The 21,382-nt window shown below is 34.4% G+C and overlaps 1 long non-coding RNA gene across 1 annotated transcript; it reads right to left on the bottom strand.

Annotated features, from left to right (window-relative positions):
* Positions 1-2,150: 2,150 nt before the first annotated feature.
* LOC145681608 (uncharacterized) lies at positions 2,151-19,458 on the bottom strand. Its single transcript, XR_014130833.1, has 2 exons — positions 19,312-19,458; positions 2,151-2,936 (listed from the first exon to the last, which is right to left on the bottom strand). It is a non-coding gene; the product is annotated as an uncharacterized LOC145681608 (long non-coding RNA).
* Between the last annotated feature and the right edge of the window lie 1,924 nt (positions 19,459-21,382).

Below are 21,382 nucleotides of genomic sequence, written 5' to 3'. Positions count from 1 at the left end.
AAACTAATTTATATTAATAATGTTAATAAAGTACTACCTGCCTTCTATAGAGAATTTTAAAAATCATTTCAAGCTATTAACATAGCGCCAGAGGTGATCTAGGACGGACTTCTGGGGGGACGGTGGGTTGTAATATTGCTACTTAGAGCTACTTTTAAGAGCTCCAAACTCTGGGATGGGTTTTATTTATAGATAAAATAAGAAAGTTTCCTCTTCTGGGGGTCGATCGCCCCGATCCCCCCCCTTGGATTCGCCCCTGCGTAGCGCTACACAGTTTGTTACATTTTATGGATCTCATAATAACGAAAAGAGATGTTGTTTTTCACTGAAGCTCAGAAATTCGAATTGAATCAATAATTTATTTCCTCCAGTTCACTGAGGTCACTCAGTTCAGTTCACAGTTATACATTAAACTTCCAGCAGACATACTAACCATATGTATTTGTCAACTTCAACCTCATTCGTTCATGTTTTGATAAAGCTGAATATTCCAATTATCGATCGGCCAACGTTTTCAAGAAGACATATTATCGTATTTGATGGATGTTGTATTTTCATGGCACCTGTGAAGATGACAGACTTATCCAATCGATAAAGAACAAACTTTGAATCACAAAAATAGCTACAGAGTGACAAATTGGATTTATTAGAAGAAAAGACTTGCCACAAATTAAAAAAAAAAAAAAAAAATGTGTATTGATCGCTAATGAGGTCCTGACCTGAATAGCAAAGTTCGTAGACCCTATATGAAATAGTTTCAGTTCAAAGCATTGAACACTGAAATGCTGTATCAATGTGTCAGCATTTATAACGTGCAGTGAGAACTAAAGATCACTGCTAATGTAAACTTTCGTTTATATTATTTATAGATTGCAGATTTATAGATTGTTCTATAAATTGCAGAACAAAGAATAATATAAAAATTTAGGTTTCAAGGCAGTCCAGTATTCAGTGAGAACTGTAAACCAAAGATCAAGAAGTGGTATTGTTCATCCGGACATAATTTGCCACCTCTTATGTAAATGTCTATGACATAATCTAAAATGAATAGATCAAGCATGGTGTATTCCTTCAGTACTTCCAGCATCAGTTGGACCGCTTGGATGGCAAGTGCCCTAATTCCAAAAAGTTAAGACATGGCCTAATTATTTCATTGACCTCTATACACGTGTGACTTCTTTTAAAGAGATGTTTGTAAACAATGAATCATAAAACTATTAACTGCATTCATATGGTTTCGGTTGCCAACATAACAGAAATATGAATTATCATGAGATTCTGAACTTCAAATTTCACTCATGAAAACTTTCAATATTGGAGGTAGGCTTCTTGGCATCCAAGTCGTCCAGTTGTGTTTTAGTAGGTACCAAAGAAATGTGCCACAATAGAAGAGAACGAGGGAGTGCATTAAACTTCAGGGGCACTTCTAGTCCTAAAGTGCAGAAGTCCTAAAATCAAAAGGTGCATAAGTCCTAAACTGTATTAAACCTTTCATGCACTAGTTCTAAAGTGCAGAAGTCCTAAAATCAACTAGATGCACAAGTCCTAACTGTATTCAATCTTACATGTACTAGTTCTAAAGTGTAGATGTCCTAAACTCAACTAGGTACAAAGCCTTAAACTGCATTGAACCTTCCATGAACTAGTTCTAAAGTGCAAAAGTCCTAAACTCAACTAGGTGTATAAGTCCTAAACTGTATTTAACATCACATACACCAGTTCTAAAATCAACCAGGTGCACAAATTCTAAACCGTATTGAACCTTCCATCTATTAGTTCGGAAGTGCCGAAGTTCTAAACTCAACTTGGTATACAAGTCCTAAACGGTATTGAACCGCACTAGTTCTAAAGTACCAAGTCCTAAAAATAAACAGGTGCACAAGTCTTAAAGTGTGTATGCTCTAAACTGCAGAAGACCTAAAATTTGGAACATGCTATGATATTTTCAGGAGAAGCACTCACCGAGAAAACATTACTCCCATAGAGGGTAATGAAGTCAAATGATACCTGAAACATATTGACCCATTTATACATTTATTTATTAATTTTGTTTAATTTAACATATACTTTCATAAGGATCGCTGATTTCTGGGTGGGAATGTCAGTGATCTCCAACTTCAAAGACGCATTACAATAACTTTATATCTGTAACTCCATATACAAGCCAACACATCTAACACTCATGTAAGCTTTAAGGAGACAACCCCGTACATATCGAATTTGTGTCCTCCCACCTTGCCTAATCCCATCTCGCCTAACGATTTATCAGCCGCTGATATCTTCAAGATAAGAATCTCCGCCATTCTAGGCGAGATGGGAGTTCCCGCCTAAGATGTAAGAAGGGAATTTCTTCTCTAAAGAGGGAATTCCTGTACTAGTATTAACCACCAACACTAAGAAATTGTAAAATCATACGCACATTTCAGAAAAGAAATAATCTATGTATTAATCTTTCTACATAAGAAAATCAATAATCTAGTTTCAGTATGTTTCAATGAATATTTGCAATATCTGTTAACTACAATATGAATATATAATAAGCACTATACAACAAGAAAGCACATTAATGCTCATGTCACAATGATTTGCCCCTATATACACACAGAGAAAGAGAGAAGCTACCCTATGTGAACGTTATGGGATACTGCGTTAAGGTAAGTGAACAAATCAATATTTCCGCTCACTAGTCTTTGTTTTAAGTTTTTTTTAGCCTTTCATCAATTATTCTCCACTTCTTCTTTTGTTTTGTAGGGGTATTGCCCAGCTCCAACATTCTTATAGCTAATTCATTCGAAGCTTGCTCTTCTTGTAAGGCTTGGATACATGAAAATGTGTTGGGATGGTGTCCTGGAAATTTTCTGTTCCATTTCGCATGCCATCCTTCCGCCGGATTGTTCGTCCTTCCACTATCAGTTTTGAAATGATTCCACATCTTGCTGGAATGAATAAAAAGATGATATAATCTTGAATACAGACAGACATAAGTATATACCTAAATAAAGGACACAACCTTTAGAGGAACTAGTCCCTGTGGTAGCATTAGAAGAAATAAGTAAAATTCTTATTTAATAGTTGCAATCGTTGAAATAAGTAAGAGGGTTGTTAAAAGCGCAAAATCTTAGAGAAGTGTGAGTCGATGCAGATAACGTCTATCGGAAAGTTTCATTAGTCCCAGCTGTTTGATCGTTTAAAATTATAAGCAAACTGTATACAGGCGTTTTGGATACGTTATAAACAGTTCTTCATTTAAGTCTGATAGAGCTACATCATAATATTCGAGGTGAGGAAATATTAGAGATTTTACAAGGAGTGATTTTGTGTCAATAGTTAGAATTTTCTTTAGTCTGGTGAGTGAATGAAAAGACCAGAACGCTTTCTTACGCACAACGTTGAACGGGGTTTCCACTCAAAATATGGATCAATTGTTATCCCGAGATTTGTGATGGTTTCAGAAAATGTAATAATTGTTCCATGTATCTGTACTGCAGACATATTCGAACGGCGAATATTGATTGAAACATCTGGTTAAAATGATTCCTTCTTTAATGGAGAAATTTCCTCTACAGAAATCCCTTCTTTAGTGCAGAAATTCCCTTCTTACATCTTAGGCAAGATGAGAACTCCCATCTTGCCTAAAATGGCGGACATTCTTATCTTGGAGATATCAGCGGCTGATAAATCGTTAGGCGAGATGGGATTAGGCAAGATGGGATGGAATCATCGAATTAAACTAAACTTAAAAAAAAAAAAATGAAATGAAAAAGAAAGAAAGAAAGAAACTACTGGCGCAGCATCCCTTAAAAATCGTTGGCTCCTCTCACTGTTAATGCTGGCTTTCTGGCTTTTTAGATCAGCTTTCGCTACTTCTTATTATCAAGTAGAATCCTGGTTGTCCTGAATGTTCTCCCGATATTGGATGGACGCTACAATACCAACGCCATCTGTTATCTCTGGAGTACGAACAGTCATAATCTTTCCAGCACTGCTTGATTTCGCTGATCTCACAAGAAGTTATATTCCAGGAAGGCTAGAGGATTTTCAATAAACAATTTACGTATATAGAAATCACGATCATGAACTGGAGCGTACATCTTATTATGAAACTATACTACAATATTCAAAACTACATTAATGCTTCATTTTATACACTAGATATATGTGCTTTTATTTGAGCAATTATTACTTTTTTTTTTTAATCTATTTTAAACCACTAACAATCTAAAGTAACTTCAAAAGTAATGCCTTATTTTTGTGTGTGTGTGTTTATGTATAACGTGTTAAGCAAATAAAATCAAGAATTTGGAAACAATAAAAAAAAAAAAAAAAAGATAGATGAAGTGGAAAGTAAAGAAAGAAAGTGAAGAATAGATTTCTAACTTAAAAGGAACAATATTCGAGCCCAGTACCTCGACAACCAGTGATGACTCCTGAGATGTACTTAGCATCTCGACGGATGCTTTGCTTCTGGGAAGCGTCTTGGGCAATAGCCAAACAAATGGACAACTGACTTTTTTTCGGTGTTCCTTTGGAATAGACCTTTCAACTTTGACAAAGTTTTCTATTGACAATAGCTAAGGTGACGACATCATCTTATGAATAGCCAGACCGCTTTGGACAAACTGATTCTTGTTCACACCCACATTTCTTCTCTTCCTCTTTCTTCAAACCCGACGAACTTGGTGATTGTCTTCCTATAGATATACCACATTGAGTTAACACCTAGTCTTCCGTTCTGAGCGCTGCTGTCGACTGAAGGAATTCCACTCCCTTTCGCTAATTCTCTCCCGCTTAGCAACAGCTGAACCATTATTGGCTCAACGCGTGGGTGTGTCGAGGGTGAGCTTTAGTTCGCATTTTTGCCACGGCTCAAGACATTTTGGCAGCACTATAGGCTTCTCTGTCTGGCTTGGCCTTTTGACACCCCAATTGTCGGTCTCTCCTGAAACGTTTTCTCACCTCTCCTAAAGCAAGCTCTTCCTCAACTCCTCGTGTTCAGAGGTTTTGTTCTCCCCACAAGTTCGATGTCCTACTGGCAATAAGGGAACAGAAGCTGTGCATGACGAAGTAACGACACATACACGTTCTCAGAAAAATGGTAGCAAGATATTTGCCTGAGTTTACTAGCAGCTATTAGAAGATGATTTTACAGATTTATGGATGTTTTGTTGTCTGCACTATGGCTGATGACTGGATGTTTCTAAAGTTGTGGAATCTTGGAGTAACGGGGTTCTAAGTCCTCCATCCTTCACAATATAAGAGAAATACAGGAAACACAGTCACGGCGAAAAATATTTACAAATTTAGGGTAAGTCTATTTATCCATGAAAATCCTTTTCTTGAAAGGTTATGGATGTTTTCTGAGGAGCCATTGAACAGGACACTGAAGGATAATTTCCTTCATTTTTGTACGACATCGCAAGCACAGTTGGAATTTTGTAACAGAATCTCAAGAATATAGACAAAACTAATTCATATCATATGGAAAGAAAGCAATTAACAAACCTAGCATTTTTTTTTTTTTTTTTTTTTTTTGGTCTCCCTGAAATCCTTACGAGAAATGTTTGTGTTGTTATTAGCTTAATGTTCCGTTGTTTCTCACAGAAAAATCCAAGGACAAAATAATTAGAAGAGTATATGTACTAAACCATGAAGAATCACTTACAGAAGAATATGTGTGAAACATGGAAAGCCGTATATAGAGCACAAACTCCATTGATACAAAATGAATTTCCGTAGACCACTGGCAAATTTATCCATTGTGACCTTGTAGCAAAATTTTAATTTCTACAGTTGTTCTAGAAGCTGGAAATAATAATAATAATAATAATAATAATAATAATAATAATAATAATAATAATAATAATAATAATAATAATAATAATAATAATAATAATAATAATAATATAAAGACTCATTTCTTTTGATAGGCTCTTTTCTTTTGATTTTCTTTTAGGCCTACCTTTTCACAAGGCCTATATTTCACGTGAATGTTTTGTTTATTTTAAAATTGTATGTATGTATGTACAATGCACAAGTACATCAACTTAAGTTTCTTATAATTATCTTAAACATAACAAAATTAATCTTAAAATGTGTATAATATTTTAAATCTTGAATTTCAATTTCCTCTGTAATAAACTTTTAAAATGTTCAGAATAATACGTAATATTATAAACTACTGGCCTGTAGTCAGAGATCAGGAAATGTGAGTAAGACCTGGTGTATATATATATATATATATATATATATATATATATATATATATATATATATATATATATATATATATATATCAGGTGTTTCAATTGGTATGGATAGGGCAATAAGTGAGTAATTATAGACCTTCGGCCTATCTGGCTGTTTCGTCATCTGGCGGCTTGCCTTTCCGCCACATTAAGTCAGATTGAGAAACTGGAATGAAGTTTTACGTCCCATGGTTATGCCGGCTAGAATAAGGAGACGGTGATGATGAGGATGATGAGAAATGGATGAAATGATGGAGGAAACGGGGAACCACGAGAAAACCCACGCACACGGTGTTTGTTCACCACAAAGTTCACTTGGTGCGAGCTGGGATCGAACCAAGAACTCCATGCACCAGTGGTGAACGCTCTACCACTTTTTTTTTAAAACTTCCTAAATATTTTCTACTTCAACCACTTGTCAGTACTACTAGACACGAACACAAAAACATTGAGGACAGTTACAATTCCACCCTTACTACAGAGGGACTCGAACATTCAATGGGAACGGCTCAGACCGCTCGGCTACACCCACTGGCCAGCACTGAGCCACCGCGGCCCCAAGTCAGATCGAGAATCTATACTGTAATTGAATTCAAGTTTCACTAGGACTGACAGAGTTTTGTTTTAAATGTTTCAAGTTTGTTTTTAATTCTACCATAAAAAGTCAAGTGCCATGAATTATTTTCTTATTTTTATTACAAGTATGCCTAGAGAAGGTGGTAGTGCTTTCGTTCCCATCTTCGTAAATGAAATGGACGAAAATATATAGTTTAGTTTAGTAAGTATTAAAATATACCTTACAATATATGTTATTTTTCATTTGACTAGTGTTCAGTAAGATTAATATATAAGTTTTGTATAGAAATCATTTTTAAACTTACGTTGACCAGTAATTGCCAGGGTGCAAAATCATACGAACATTGAAGTAACATTAGGGGAGAGATGGAAGTGTAAAATAAATAAATAAATAATAATAAAACTCTTCACAGTGAAATGTTTCGACAATAGTCCACATATTTGAACATCCATATTTAAGTTGATTGAGTAGATTTTGAGTTTAACGTCTCTTTCAGCACGAGGTTATAGAAGACGGGTCCTACTGATTAACATGGAATCCGAACCACATGAGCTCCCGTCGGGTCTCCAACGCCAAAGGCACGTATGCTAACCGCTTAGCCACGAATGAGCTCACATCGATACTTATTAAACTATGTAAGATACTGTTATCCACTAGTTCACCCATTAATTAAGCCTACGTGTGAAATATATGTTAACTAGCTCTATATGTAAATTACTGTAATTAACTTGCAAACTTCTGATAATAGTATAATTTTAATCTCTCCTCCAGTAATTTTTAATGGGAGGGAATTTTCTTCCAAAAATATTAAGTTGGAGGAATTCTCGCTCATCCCCTACAGGATTTCGCATCCTGGTAATTGGTCATTATGTTTGAAAGTGAATAAGAAATTGAATATTATAGAATATCAATAATAGCGCATGCAAACATAAAGCAATAAAGCAATTAACTACGCCCCTTGTTGAGAAGTTCAAATAAAAAATTTTAATCTGTCTAGTTAAAAACATAACGTAACGTTTATGATTATTTCTGTTTTCACGAGATCCCAATTAATATTTAAGAAAGAAAAGTGTAGATCACAGTAGAAGATTACATTCAAAAATTGATCCTGGCGCGAAGAAAATGTATTAATTAAAGATATATTCACACAGATTTAATTAATATGTTGTAACTACATTACCACACAATGGAAGAGTATGGAAACACCGTTAACGGATCTGCAGGAAGTAGTGTACATCTTTTACATTCCGTTAGATTTCTCGTATCACGTATTGTGCTCCCACAACAAAGAGTCTTCAATGTAACACTATTCTTGTCGGCAAAAATAATATATTAAGAAACATTTCAGTTTTAAAGCAATTTGGACTTACATTATTTGAAAAGAAGTTTCACATCTGTGAAAGATGTTCAGAACCGGTGTATATAACTGCTGTCTTTCTTCATAGATGAAAACCTTCTAGTAACCTTGATGAAAACTGTGTTTCAGGAGGAAATACAACAGTATTTGCTTCCAGTGTTAAATTCAAATTTTTGTACTAGGGGGAGGCGTAATAAAAATTTGAGGGAGGACTCTGTTCTAGATTGCAATACAGCAGCAGAAATCTGTCGCAATAAAACTCGCGACTTGTTATTGTCTGGTTAGTTGTAATAATCACCATATTGCCATTTTCCCTAAGTAACGTTGTAAAGCGTTTGTGTGCGTCTGTATCTAATTTCCAGGTTCTTATTTAACTTCGACTTTATACGAGAACGCGGTTTGTTAATTAGAACAATTATGTTGGGCAAAAAAAGAAACTATTTTTTAAAAAACTGCTTTTAAGACTTATTTCCGAAAAAAAATAAACAGAACAAGACAAGTATTTCAATGCATGTGTAATTATAGATATTCTAGTGGGGGGCGCATGCTCAGTCCCCTGGAACATGCCTGAATTCAACACTGTTTGCTTCTCCTATATTATGATTCTTGTTGACGAACGTGTGTTGTTATCAACGAATCAAAAATTTGTGTTGTTAGTATAATTGGAAATAAAGGAATAAAAATGAAAATAAATGTTAAAAGTAAAAAAGCAATAGTAATTAGGACTAAGTAAAGTCAATAACAGAATGTAAATGGTAAGCAAGAATAGGTTACAATACCTTTGGGTGGCTATATACACGTGTAAATACTTAATTCCCATTCATTTCTTTATACAGTGTAAAAGAAGTTCTGACTGAAAGACTGATCAACATCTACGTCAAACTATTTATAATTTAGCTAGAAACTTAAAATACGGACAGTACATAGGATTTATGACGTAAGGTACTACATTGAGAAAGAAATATATGTGGCGTACGTAAACACGTAGGTTACATATGTAAATCCTGTAGTTTTTGGACTTAACGTACAGCAAACGTATAACTGAAAACATATTTTATACGTACTTTCCGTATAAGTGTTCCGTATAAACGTACTTTCCGTACGAACGAAAGAACTGGACGATCAGGATCTCACATACAGATGGACGTTTGTAACGTATAGCTGACGTATGTAGCATACGTATATGTATGTAATATACGGAAGACTATTAGATATCATACATCCTGCAATGGCATGATGTAACAGCTAAGCAGGAAAAGTATGTAGCAATTGGATAACGTTTGATCCATACAGATTTCCGTAGTAAGCATAAGAATTCTGTATATTTGTACAATATACCGCTCTCCGAATAACGTATTTTTCTCAGTGTACTACGCAAATATTTTTTTTTTTTTTTTTGTAAATTTGACGTAGGAGGGGAACAGGATGGGGATTATAACGAAATACTTTAGTTTGTATAATATTTACCTGTGCCGTGGGCAAAAAGTGCTCATAAATATGTAATATACTTAGTAGAATGTTCATTTTAAATTAACAAAAAAGAAGAATGTTTTTAATATATGTAAGAGATTATTATGGGATAGTTGTGGCTATGTACATGTTATGTGTTGACCTAGTCAAGTGAATTTATGTATTTCACGGTTTTAAAAAGGAATATTTAAGACATATCAAGCAATAAAGGTGAGGCTAATGATTTTTGAATATCTGAGTTGATTCTTGCATAAAGAAAAGTTATTATCGCTTCGTAACTTATATTTTACCAGACGGACCAGGTTGACGACGCTTTTCTATAGAGTCGTTATAAAAATTTGGTTTACCAAACCCGGGACTTTTGAAAATTCAGTTCCCGAAGAAGGAAAGTAGGGCTGAATTTACTTGGATATTACCATTTATGAATACGAACTTAACCGTATTACGAAGCGGTAAGGTCATCAAAAGAAAAATGGATAGTGAAATAGTGCAACAGGAATCTAATACCAGTAATCCAGGTGAAATTAGTGCAACACCAAGTTTGTCATCTGAGGATCGACTTTTGTTAGCTGTGCAGCGACAAATTATGCAAATGACGACTGAGATAAAACAAACCATGGAACAGAAGCTCAATGAATCTAACACAAACATGGAACAGAAGTTCTATGAAGCTAACCAGACCATGGAAAAGAAGATAGAACTGAAATTTAATGAAGCTAGCAAGCAGTATGAAGAATTAAGTAAACGAATAGAACGGATAGAACTGAAATCAGACGATACGAAACAAACAATCGTCCAGGTGATGAACGACATATCCTCGCAGTTTGAAGAGAAGTTAAAAAGGTTAGCCGATGAGTGTCAAGAAAAGCACGATCATCAAAATCATGAAATCTGTGCTGTAAAAAAAGATTTAACGTTAATAGAATCTTCCGTTAAACATCAAAAGATCCAGTTGGCTACTATGCAGGAAGAAATTAAAACGTTACAGGCTAGAGACACCATTTATCGCAATAATCTGGGCAGTGATCGCTTCGAGTTTCCCCAATCACCGGATATAAATACGCCTTCGCCGGAATCTGAGGAGGATATTATATTAGAGGAAAATTGTCCGAAGATCACTGATGAACGAAATATAAATGGTATCATGACACAGCACGCTACGGACCGGAACAATCACACCACAAGAACAAGGAGTGAGAAAAGAAAGGTAAAGTTAAGTGTCAAGATGAGCGAAATCAAAGCCATGAGTAAATTTAGTGGTAAGTGCAATGAAAATGCTAGTTCTTTCTTAGAGAAGTTCCAAGACGAATGCAGTATAATGTCTATCGACCGATCACAATACATGAAATTAATACCCCATGTATTACTCCCACCTTGTTCCTTATGGTTTAAGGCAATACGTGATCACATTAGTACATATGAGGAATTTAAAGCGGCATTGATCGCGAATTACGAAAATGACTTTTTGCTGGCCAACAGAGATGCCACTCTTAGAAATCAACATTTCAATCCTCGATTGCACAAATCTATTGTAGAGTTTGTTATAAATGTCTATAATGAATTAAAGGTTGTTAATCCCTTGCAATCGGAATCGAGAATAATTGCATCGATTCGCAATTTGCTTCCATTTAAATTACAGCAGATCTTATTTTCCACACAGTGTATGAGTTTCAGTCATTTATTAATGCTTGTACAATGCTACGAAACTCAATACCATGCTATGAATCTAACACAATCAGGAATGGGTAAAAATAAGAATAATTCAGATCATTTGGTCCCTGTTCGGAATTTGAATATCCGAAGTGTGAATAATAATGAACCGAACCTAAGACGAGTATACTCTAGCAATCAAAATGAACAAAATAGACAAGGTTATGTAAGGAATCCGCCTAACCTAATCAACCGAAGTAGACACAAAAATAATAGAAATACATGTCGAAATCCTAGAGATGCTATCAATCCTATGTATAGACATAATCATTGTTCACGAGATGGTACTTCGTATCCAAATTCAAATCACGATGAAAGACATGTACAACCTAATGTAGAACCTAACCACGATTGTGCGGTACAATGCACTTTATTAGATTCATATGCCAGTGCGAATGTAACATGATTACCGTTGACGAAATTAGGTTAAACCCATGTTGGTTATAGATTCTTGTGAATTTTCGTTTTAAAGTTTGTGTTAATATTAATAATGAAAACGATGGTTATAAATATTTGAAATGCATCTAGTTAAAGAGTTAGTAGCACCCAACATTCTTGATCAAATAAATAAGAATGAAAAATAACAATAATAATGAAAAATGTGTTTATTTAATAACAAAAAGGTGTCTTTTGTTTCTGTAAAATAAATTTATGTACTTCCATTTGATTATTCAAACGTAGGTTATGTTTAATTTTTATTCTTTCTTATTAATGTGAAGAATCATAATTCAATTTATAATTAGTTAAAGGCAAAAAAAAAAAAATTACTTTATGTCAGATTGATTTGTGTTTAATTGTCAAAGATTATGTTAAGAATAAGATCCATTCTATAAAATCAATTATTCAATAACTACCTTGAATGAAATTCTTCTTTATTTATGACATCTTAGTGCTACTATGTATACATTACAATTGCAACATCTAACTTATTTGTTATACAATGCGCCCGAAAAGAATAAATATTATTTGTCACATCATCGTTTGTAATAATGATCGAAACTAGTAATCTTGATAATTTGTGTTTCACCCTCGTTAATTATATTTCTAAGCGACGATGTTTTTAATGATAAAGAATAAATAATAATGTAATAAAAGAGAAATATTAATGAAATCAAAGATTTATTGTAAATGTATTTATGTGAATGATAATAACTAATATTTTATATATATATGAGGGTTAAAAAAAAAAATAATAATGAAGATATATACGAGGTGTGATCAAAATATAAAGAACATATGTAATGTACGAACATTAATCTAATCAGACCAGTGGTTCTTGAATATAAAAGCCAAGCCTACTCATGACTTTTATATTCAGTCCCTTTGTCGGGCGACATTTTCTATAACGAAATACTTTAGTTTGTATAATATTTACCTGTGCCGTGGGCAAAAAGTGCTCATAAATATGTAATATACTTAGTAGAATGTTCATTTTAAATTAACAAAAAAGAAGAATGTTTTTAATATATGTAAGAGATTATTATGGGATAGTTGTGGCTATGTACATGTTATGTGTTGACCTAGTCAAGTGAATTTATGTATTTCACGGTTTTAAAAAGGAATATTTAAGACATATCAAGCAATAAAGGTGAGGCTAATGATTTTTGAATATCTGAGTTGATTCTTGCATAAAGAAAAGTTATTATCGCTTCGTAACTTATATTTTACCAGACGGACCAGGTTGACGACGCTTTTCTATAGAGTCGTTATAGGATAGTCATTTTATATTAAGATATCAAAATATCGGAATTGCTAGATAAGATATTTGATTTTTGAACTTTTCATTTAAATCGCCGGTAATTAAATATGTGTTAAAACTTATAAATATGAAATTATTCCCTATTTAGAATTTTCATTTAAATCAATTTAATACGTGGTTCAGCTTTCCTTGACATTTGAAGGGCTGGCGGGATAAAAGGGATAAGTCCATCAATTCGCAGAAGGGATGTTTTTATACCCAATTATACATTGAACCAATGCCTTTCGAAGGTGTTGTTGGTTGTAGGATAAATAGGACTAGTGCTTCTAAAATCACTAAGAAAAATTAAAAATAAATTATCAAAGACAAAAGTTATTTGGTTTCAGAGCATTGTTTTTGCTCTCCTGAAAAATTTTTAAAAGTGAACTTATCCCTTTTATCCCGCCAGCCCTTTATTTGATATAGAAAAAGAAAGAAAGAGTTGGAGGGCGGATGAAGCTCGCGGAACGCCGATATTTTCAACTATTCGACCCGGCAGAAGTTTGTCGATAATGTACAAAGTGTTCCATGAATAGCCCTACACATAAGAATATAAGTGTAGTGTTCATTAAACCTTATTCCACTTATGTAATTACTTTTCGTATCTATCTCTATCAGTCATTCACTATGTAAGTTATAGATTATATAAAACGTAGAACACAATCGATAGCGTCTGGGCTAGACGATTGAAGCGAAGACTGTGATGTGATGTAGCAGAGTATTAAAAAGTGTTGTCGCTGAGCAGATGAGAATGAATGTTGAATCGCTTCTTTTGAATGTGTACAAAGTAGTGGCAGTCTGCAATCCTCTGATTTACTAACAGCTTTCTACAATGAAACTCAGAGCGCCATCTTCGGTGTATCTTATGACGAATCCTGTTCCTTAGCATAGTATAAGGCAAATTGAAATGAACCTCATTGAGAGTGACGAGATCAAACTCTAGCGAGTGCGATCCTGAGCTGTAGTGTGCGATCAGTGGAAACCGACATATCAAAGATTTTTCTCTTTCTTGAATTTCAATAATCATTCGAGAACAGAATCGACTAGCTCCTTGTACGGAGATTTACACACCGTGAAATCACATTGTAAAGCCTATGGTGGTCCTCGGAAGTTGGCAACAGAGCAGCAGTTTCCATCACTTCCCTCGTCCATATCATCCATCTATGGCTTCCAGATTTCAGCAGTTACTCTTCCGATGCTCACTAAAGGATAACTGAGTTGAGTTGAGTTGATTTTAACTCAACTCAACTCAGTTATCCTTTAGGGAGCATCGGAAGAGAGCTGTCCACCCGACTTGGAATTTCCAGTGTAAATGCTGTCTCGCAAATGATACAAGCAATTACCAAAGGTACATATCTAAATGCAATCGAGATTTCGACCGCATCCAGGGACAGTTTTATCACAGATCACACCAGTAAATCAAACTACCGGCTCTTTTCAGGACCAGCAGTTAGGATTAGATACAGATTTTATCAGTAACATCAACATGGATGAAGTCACCGACACTTATCACGATTCAGATGGCGCACCATTCGAAAAAGTCAAGAGGACATTAAAGGCCAACAAATAATAACTACGCCCATCCAGACCTCAAATCACTTCACGTCATTATAAGATCTATAAGAAGAACATGAGGTACATCCTCTCCCCTCCCAGGAGCGGCTGAAGGTGGGCGAAAAGAATTCTTAACTTGCTAGTCTACAAAAACAATATGGATTTTATCAGTTCCTCACAACGAAGTGTACGATTACATAGAGTACATTCGCATTCAATGAAAAACGTCTAAAGAATTCCTCGTCCTTGAGAAATATCTCAAGACCAACAAACCGCAATACACCAGTGAAACAACAATCACAATAACAAAGTGGTGATAAAGAAGTTACCTCTTGATATAGCAATCCTTGAACTTAAAGAAGCTGTACAACAAGGATTTGAGATTATTTCAGTTCAGCAAATGAAAAGCATAAAGAAACAACTAATTAGCTGCAAGAATCTCCATTCCATTATTTTTAATGACAGCACAACGCAGAGTCATATCGAGCAAGTGGCTCGATATGGACTAGGATGGACTAGGGTGTGGACAAGCACATTGGTCGATACACCCATAGATGCGTTAAATGCGAGCATAACCGTCTTACCAAATTCTGCTCTAAGAAATGTCAAGAACCAGCTAAATGTCCTAATTATTGAAGGGATCAACCGGCAAACTACCAGGGCTGTAGAGTTTCTCAAGTAGAAAAGGCCAGAAAAAATAAAAATCCACTTACAACTCACAAACCACATGAGTCCATTAGGACAACGATTCTACGAGACCACTAGAAATTCAACAATCTGTGCAAGTAAAATCTTCATGTCTAAAACCACTGCTATTACAGCAAGGCGCCAGTTCCACTGAAGATTCTACCTTGGGGCATACTAATAAAGACATTTTACGGGTGTTTCAGGAACTTCAATTCCGGAAAGTTCTTTCCAAAATACAGCGAAGGATACCACGACTCAAATAAGCTTCAATCTCATATGACAAATTGTCTATTCTCACCGAAATTTTGGTTGATATGATAGATGGTTAAATGTGAATTTTTCAAAGTCAGGCAGTGCATCTTTGGGGTCACATCAGCGATGGGGCACATTACCCGTAAAATAACCATCAAGATTAATCAGCCAATCAACATACTCAGTTTTCTTGGGCTACCCAATCCACGTCTGGTAGATCCTAACTGGCATCTGTAATCCCAACTATACCACAAGATCCTCAATTGGCAGAATGTCCCTTCAGAAGATCTATTGTAAAGTCAGCAAATCAGATTTCAATAAAGGCTGCGACAGTTGCGTCCTTCGATTATCGAAATGCAACAGCAACATCATAGCATTATACTATTATCGATAAAAGGCAAAGGAAAAAGTGTTTTCCTGGCACTCACACATTGAAACCATCAGATACACCTTGGCTTTGAAGGGTTCAGATTTTACATTTAGATTAAGAAATTAACAGTGAATTATAGTGCATTGAATATTCTAATCTTGAAAAATTGGTGAGACATATACTGTATGTTTATGACAATAATGTTAGCAGAGCCGGATTTTATGTTTTGATGCCCATAGGCCGAAAGGTGTTTTGCGCCCTTCACTCCGATGTAAAATAACTTTTTACACAATAATTTAAGAAAGAAGAAGAAGAAAAAAGAAAAATTTTATATATTCCTATGTTTTAACATTTTAGTATAGGACGTTGCGAGGTGCACTTGCGCAAAAGTACCGCGCACCATAGAACAGCATTATGCGCCCATCTCTACGCAGCAACTGTCTACGGCAAGTACAACGTTACAACGTACTTGAAAAATTATTACAGTATGTTTACTCAGATCTTAATCATATTATTATTATTATTATTATTATTATTATTATTATTATTATTATTATTATTATTATTATTATTATTATTATTATTATTATTATTATTATTATTCAACTTTCGCATATTTTTTCCGGATTGCCTATTAAGTTTTCATCCAACACGCGCCTCTAGGACCGGGCTAGAGCTAAATCTGGCCCTGAATGATAGTGTAGCGATTCAACGAACATGTGATTTTTAAACACAACTTGCGCTCATGATATTACCAGTGGCGGATCTACAAGGTAAACACTGGGAGGAGGGCAGCCACAACCCATACTGTGATAGGTGTATCATGAGTTTACTATAAACTTTCAAAAATATATAAATATTAGATTCAATTATTTTTGTGATTCAAAAAACAGGAGATCCTAGGCTCCTACGACTAGATCCGCCACTGAATATTACATCCATTCAGTGTGACCAAGTTTCTGTTTACCAAAGTGGCGTTGGTTCACTATGGTCTCTAGACTACATTAATGATAATAAAAATACCAAAAATTTTAGGTTTTTTCTGAGATATTTCAGGATAGGCTATCCTACTGAAAAACAGAGGTTTACGAAAAGTAACAAATGAATGCCATTCAATTTCCAATATGGAATGTTATACTTGCAACAAAGGAAACAAAATATTTCTGTCAGAAATTTTACGAGCACGAAACAATAGAGGGCAAAGACCAGAGCGTGGCTCTCAAGAACTCAGAGAAGCGAAAGTATTGAGGAAGTTGCTTCTTTTTCTTTCTTTCTCTCTTTGCTTTCCTTTTTCGTAACTGTTCTTTGTCCCAACGGATTTATACCAGATTCGTGATCTGCATTTCGTTCGTTTAAAACCGGAATAGCATGGGAAGACGAAGCCCGCTTGTTACTAGGCGAGTGAAAGTGTTTCCGTGATTCTCAGACACCCAGAAATTGCGTTTAAAAAAGAAGAAGAAGATGAAATTAAGGGTACAAATGGAAATACTCTACTATCTATATTAAATTTTAATTCTAATTTGCGTATGCCATATACGCATTGAATCATATCTATAATTACAAATAACATGTTTCTTGGTTCTTTTCCCCACCAAATATGGAAGTGAAGCAAGGTGACCAGAACTTTTACTTTCGCAAACGGGACGCATACGAATCGGCGACGGGGTGGGGTGGGATGACTTCCATATTGCTTTTTGGGAGTCAATATGTGACGGTGACGGTAACGGTGGAGGGTATTAGTGGTTAAAATATGAAACAAATCTTTAATAACCTCCCGTTATCTGGAATCTCGGTAGCAGGAGCGCACGCTCCGAAAACAGTGTATCAAGAAATAGTGAACTCAAATAAGAATACCAATATTAATACTACAACACTCTTGGGTCGTAATCGACAACTTACCATTCGAGCCTTCAATATAAATCTCCACAATGTTGTGATTCACGAAGTTGTCAGGCGTAGCGTGGACGTAGAGAGATGATGCAATCTAGACTCAGAAGTTTCAGAATACACTTGCGTAAACTTATCAAAAACCACATGTATTTATTTACTATATTTGTTTCTATAATACCACATTCTATCACAAAATAGTATTCATATACACAACAGATAATGCTTGCCACAAATAAACAATATTTTGACGTAAATAGTCGCTTCAATAATGACTTGGTAACGTCACTCACTTTAATTATTGATACCGTTCAACATAACACTGAGATTGACAAGTAATTAAAAGAAACAAGATATATCAAACAAGGAAACATACAAAATACCATATACAACAAAAATAATAATAATACATGCAATAAGGTTTCTCTACTATTTAGTCTTTTTAGAATAAAGGAAAGTCCAGACGACAGTAGCAAATCTGTTATTTCACAAGTCCAGAAAGAATTGTTTTAGAGAAGCTTGATCTCTTATTTATTTTTATATTTATTATTAATTTTTATTTTTAATTATTTCCTTTTTACGGATGCACTAAACTATTACATTATACTTGCCGCTTGGTATAATTGTTTCTATCTTCAGTTCTGTCTTTGCCTGAACAGATGATTCACTAGTGAAATACTAATTTGAATGCAAAGTGACTAATTGACTGACACTTGATAGTCGCGACTGGCGAACTTTTATTTAAATTGAATTCAACTTAGTACTGATACTTTAAACATTCTTCACAGATAAATATGTTAGCTAGCACAGTTTCCAGAAATAATGCAGTTTTGTAACGATGTTATAGTACTACTGTGGTTGTTGGATATTTTTATAGCTATAAATTGAAGTAATATTCCGCTATTATATAGGCCTATATCAAATATAGATTGATTTTGTTTTAAGCGCTTTTTATGTATATATGTTTCAAACTTGAGCTTACGACTAAAATAATTCAATACAAAGGAATGCGTTCATATTGTGCGCTCATTATATGCACGACGTTCTATATTTACTGATCCTTTAGAGTGTCTACAAATTATTAACTTCTACTAATATTGACTGGCGCAAGAAACTTAATTATTTACTTTTTGTAGCACTGATATGCAGTATCCAATAAAATAGATTATGTCATGAATGAAGTATTTGAAATGGATATTATTATGTCGGCTTATATAAATAATGTATCAATATTTTAGATTTACTTTTTATATGCGCATATGTTTTTACGGTAATATCAAAAGAATTCTATAAGGTTACGAATGCTAAGCATGCTTTAGTGTGTCGTATACCGTATACACATATCACCTGTTTTAATTCTTTTCGTTGACATTAGTACGTGACATGCGATGTTTACTTGCAGGGTCTTGCTTTTTCACGAACACGGCTTACTTGTTATCTTTAAACATGTTCAGTTTTTCTTACCTCGATCGGCAGGTGAAATTACATGTTTACATTTAATTGTCCTCATACGCTTCTCACTGGATGATTACTTCACTTATTTTTCCGCTGCATTTCTCTTCTTCTGTCTACCTGCAACCTGCTCCTCCTGCTCTCGATTCAACCTGCTGCTTCCTGATCATGTGTTGCCAGTGTTGCCAGTGAAGTTTAGACATTGGTGGAGTTCAGAAGGTTACTGAGCGGAGCGCTCAGTCACCAGGGTTGAAAAAAAACATGTTTTTTTTAAAAAAATCATAAAAAACGTTTTTTATGTTTAAAACATGTTTTTTTTGTTTAAAACGTTTTTAACGTTTAAAACAAAGTACTTTGTTTTAAACAAGAAAAAAACATGTTTAAAACGTTTATTTTGTTTAAAACAATAATCTACATAAGCATATATATTACATTTTTACATTCTTAGGTACTGCTTGCCATCTATATTCAACCGCTATATCAAATTTCGGGAACTTCCCTAATCTCGATCCGCCCAAATGTTCAATTCCGGAGAAAAAATCGGGATTTTCCCGATCTCCGTTCACAGATTATGTAGTTTAGTTTCTTTGTGTTGCGTTCTACTGGACGTCTGCATTCTTAATCTTTAAATGCCCATTGACGCAACTGCTGTGTCAGGGCTTTAAACCTCAATGGCTCAGTCTTAAACCTCAAATTAAGGCTGGAAGATGGTTTTGGTACTAATTTATTCCTCAAAGATGCAACTTTCCTGGTGTGCATTTTATGTATGTGGGAGGAGGGTAAATATCGTGTTTTTTTTCAACAGTTTTTTGGGGGCCGTTCCCCCTCTTGGGGGATAGATTCATAAAAATTGTTACATGAAGCAATGAAGTAGGTTACTACATGGTAATATCGTGTTTTTGTACCAGGGTTGGCTGGTTTAAACCAAAAAACGAAAAATGTTCCTAAAAGTGTAAGTGTTTGTAAAATCTTGATGAACACACGTTTGTGGGTTATCACGTTTCACTCCCGTATATTATTCGTATTATATTCAGAACTAAATTCCCCATTCATTATTCAAAAAGATTATACTGCATAAGCAACATTATATATATATATATATATATATATATATATATATATATATATATATATATATATATATATATATATATATATATATATATATATATATATATATAAGTTTATAAATTTTTGTTTTGTGATTTTTTTTTGTAGTTGTTATTATTGTTTTTATTTAATTGCAACCAAAGAAAAATTCTAAATATTGTTTCGTTTTAATGTTTACTATTGATAAAATACATCGAAATGCCGTACTTTTTGTGTGGGGGGAGGGGGGGTCAGACCCCACGAGAGACATTTAGTGAAATGAGAAGTCTCTTTGGTATTTATTTATGTATAAATGAGTCTGAGCCAAAGTGGACTCAAATAATTCGTATCTTTATTCACATTTCTTACTAATATGCAAATTAAGTCGTTGTATTTCTTTAATTTGGACCAATAAAAGTTGCTGTTAACTAACTCGAACTAAATTAGTTCTTCTGTACTCCGTAGTACTTTGAAATTGTCCATATGTAATTCTGTATAATGCTTTCACTTGTGCAACTGTTTATCTTTTTGTCCTTCTGAAATGACTCTTGACAGTTATATTAAGAAGCATGTAAAGATCAGTACAACGTATTTTTATCAGGATTCCTTCGTGAGTGAGTCGGCAGACGTATCGCATTTGTGGCCAATTAGTCCTGGTTCCGAGTTCAAATGGAGGACAATTTCTCTCGGATGTAACTCGAGAAACGATTTTTATTCCGCTTTAAGCTTATGTGATCCCTTCCAGCATAACCCGGTAGTTGCATAATAACATCAAGGCGAAACAAACTTATTTCTGTCCATATATGATATGAATATATAGAGCAAATTATTTAAACCAAAAGAACCGGTTTAAACCAAAAAAAAAAAAAAAAACGTTTTTTTTTTCAATAAAAACCCTGATTTTTGCCAACCCTGATTTGTACTTCTTGCTTATTATGGGGAGCAGGGAGGGGACAAAGTTAGCCAATTTTTGGAGTTTCAGTTTTTTGACGTA

Source organism: Thermobia domestica, chromosome 3 (assembly GCF_964235325.1).
Source record: "Thermobia domestica chromosome 3, izTheDome1.hap1.1, whole genome shotgun sequence".
NCBI lineage: Eukaryota > Metazoa > Arthropoda > Insecta > Zygentoma > Lepismatidae > Thermobia > Thermobia domestica.
Note: the sequence above shows the minus strand (reverse complement) of the source record. Positions and strands in the feature narration are given on the sequence as shown.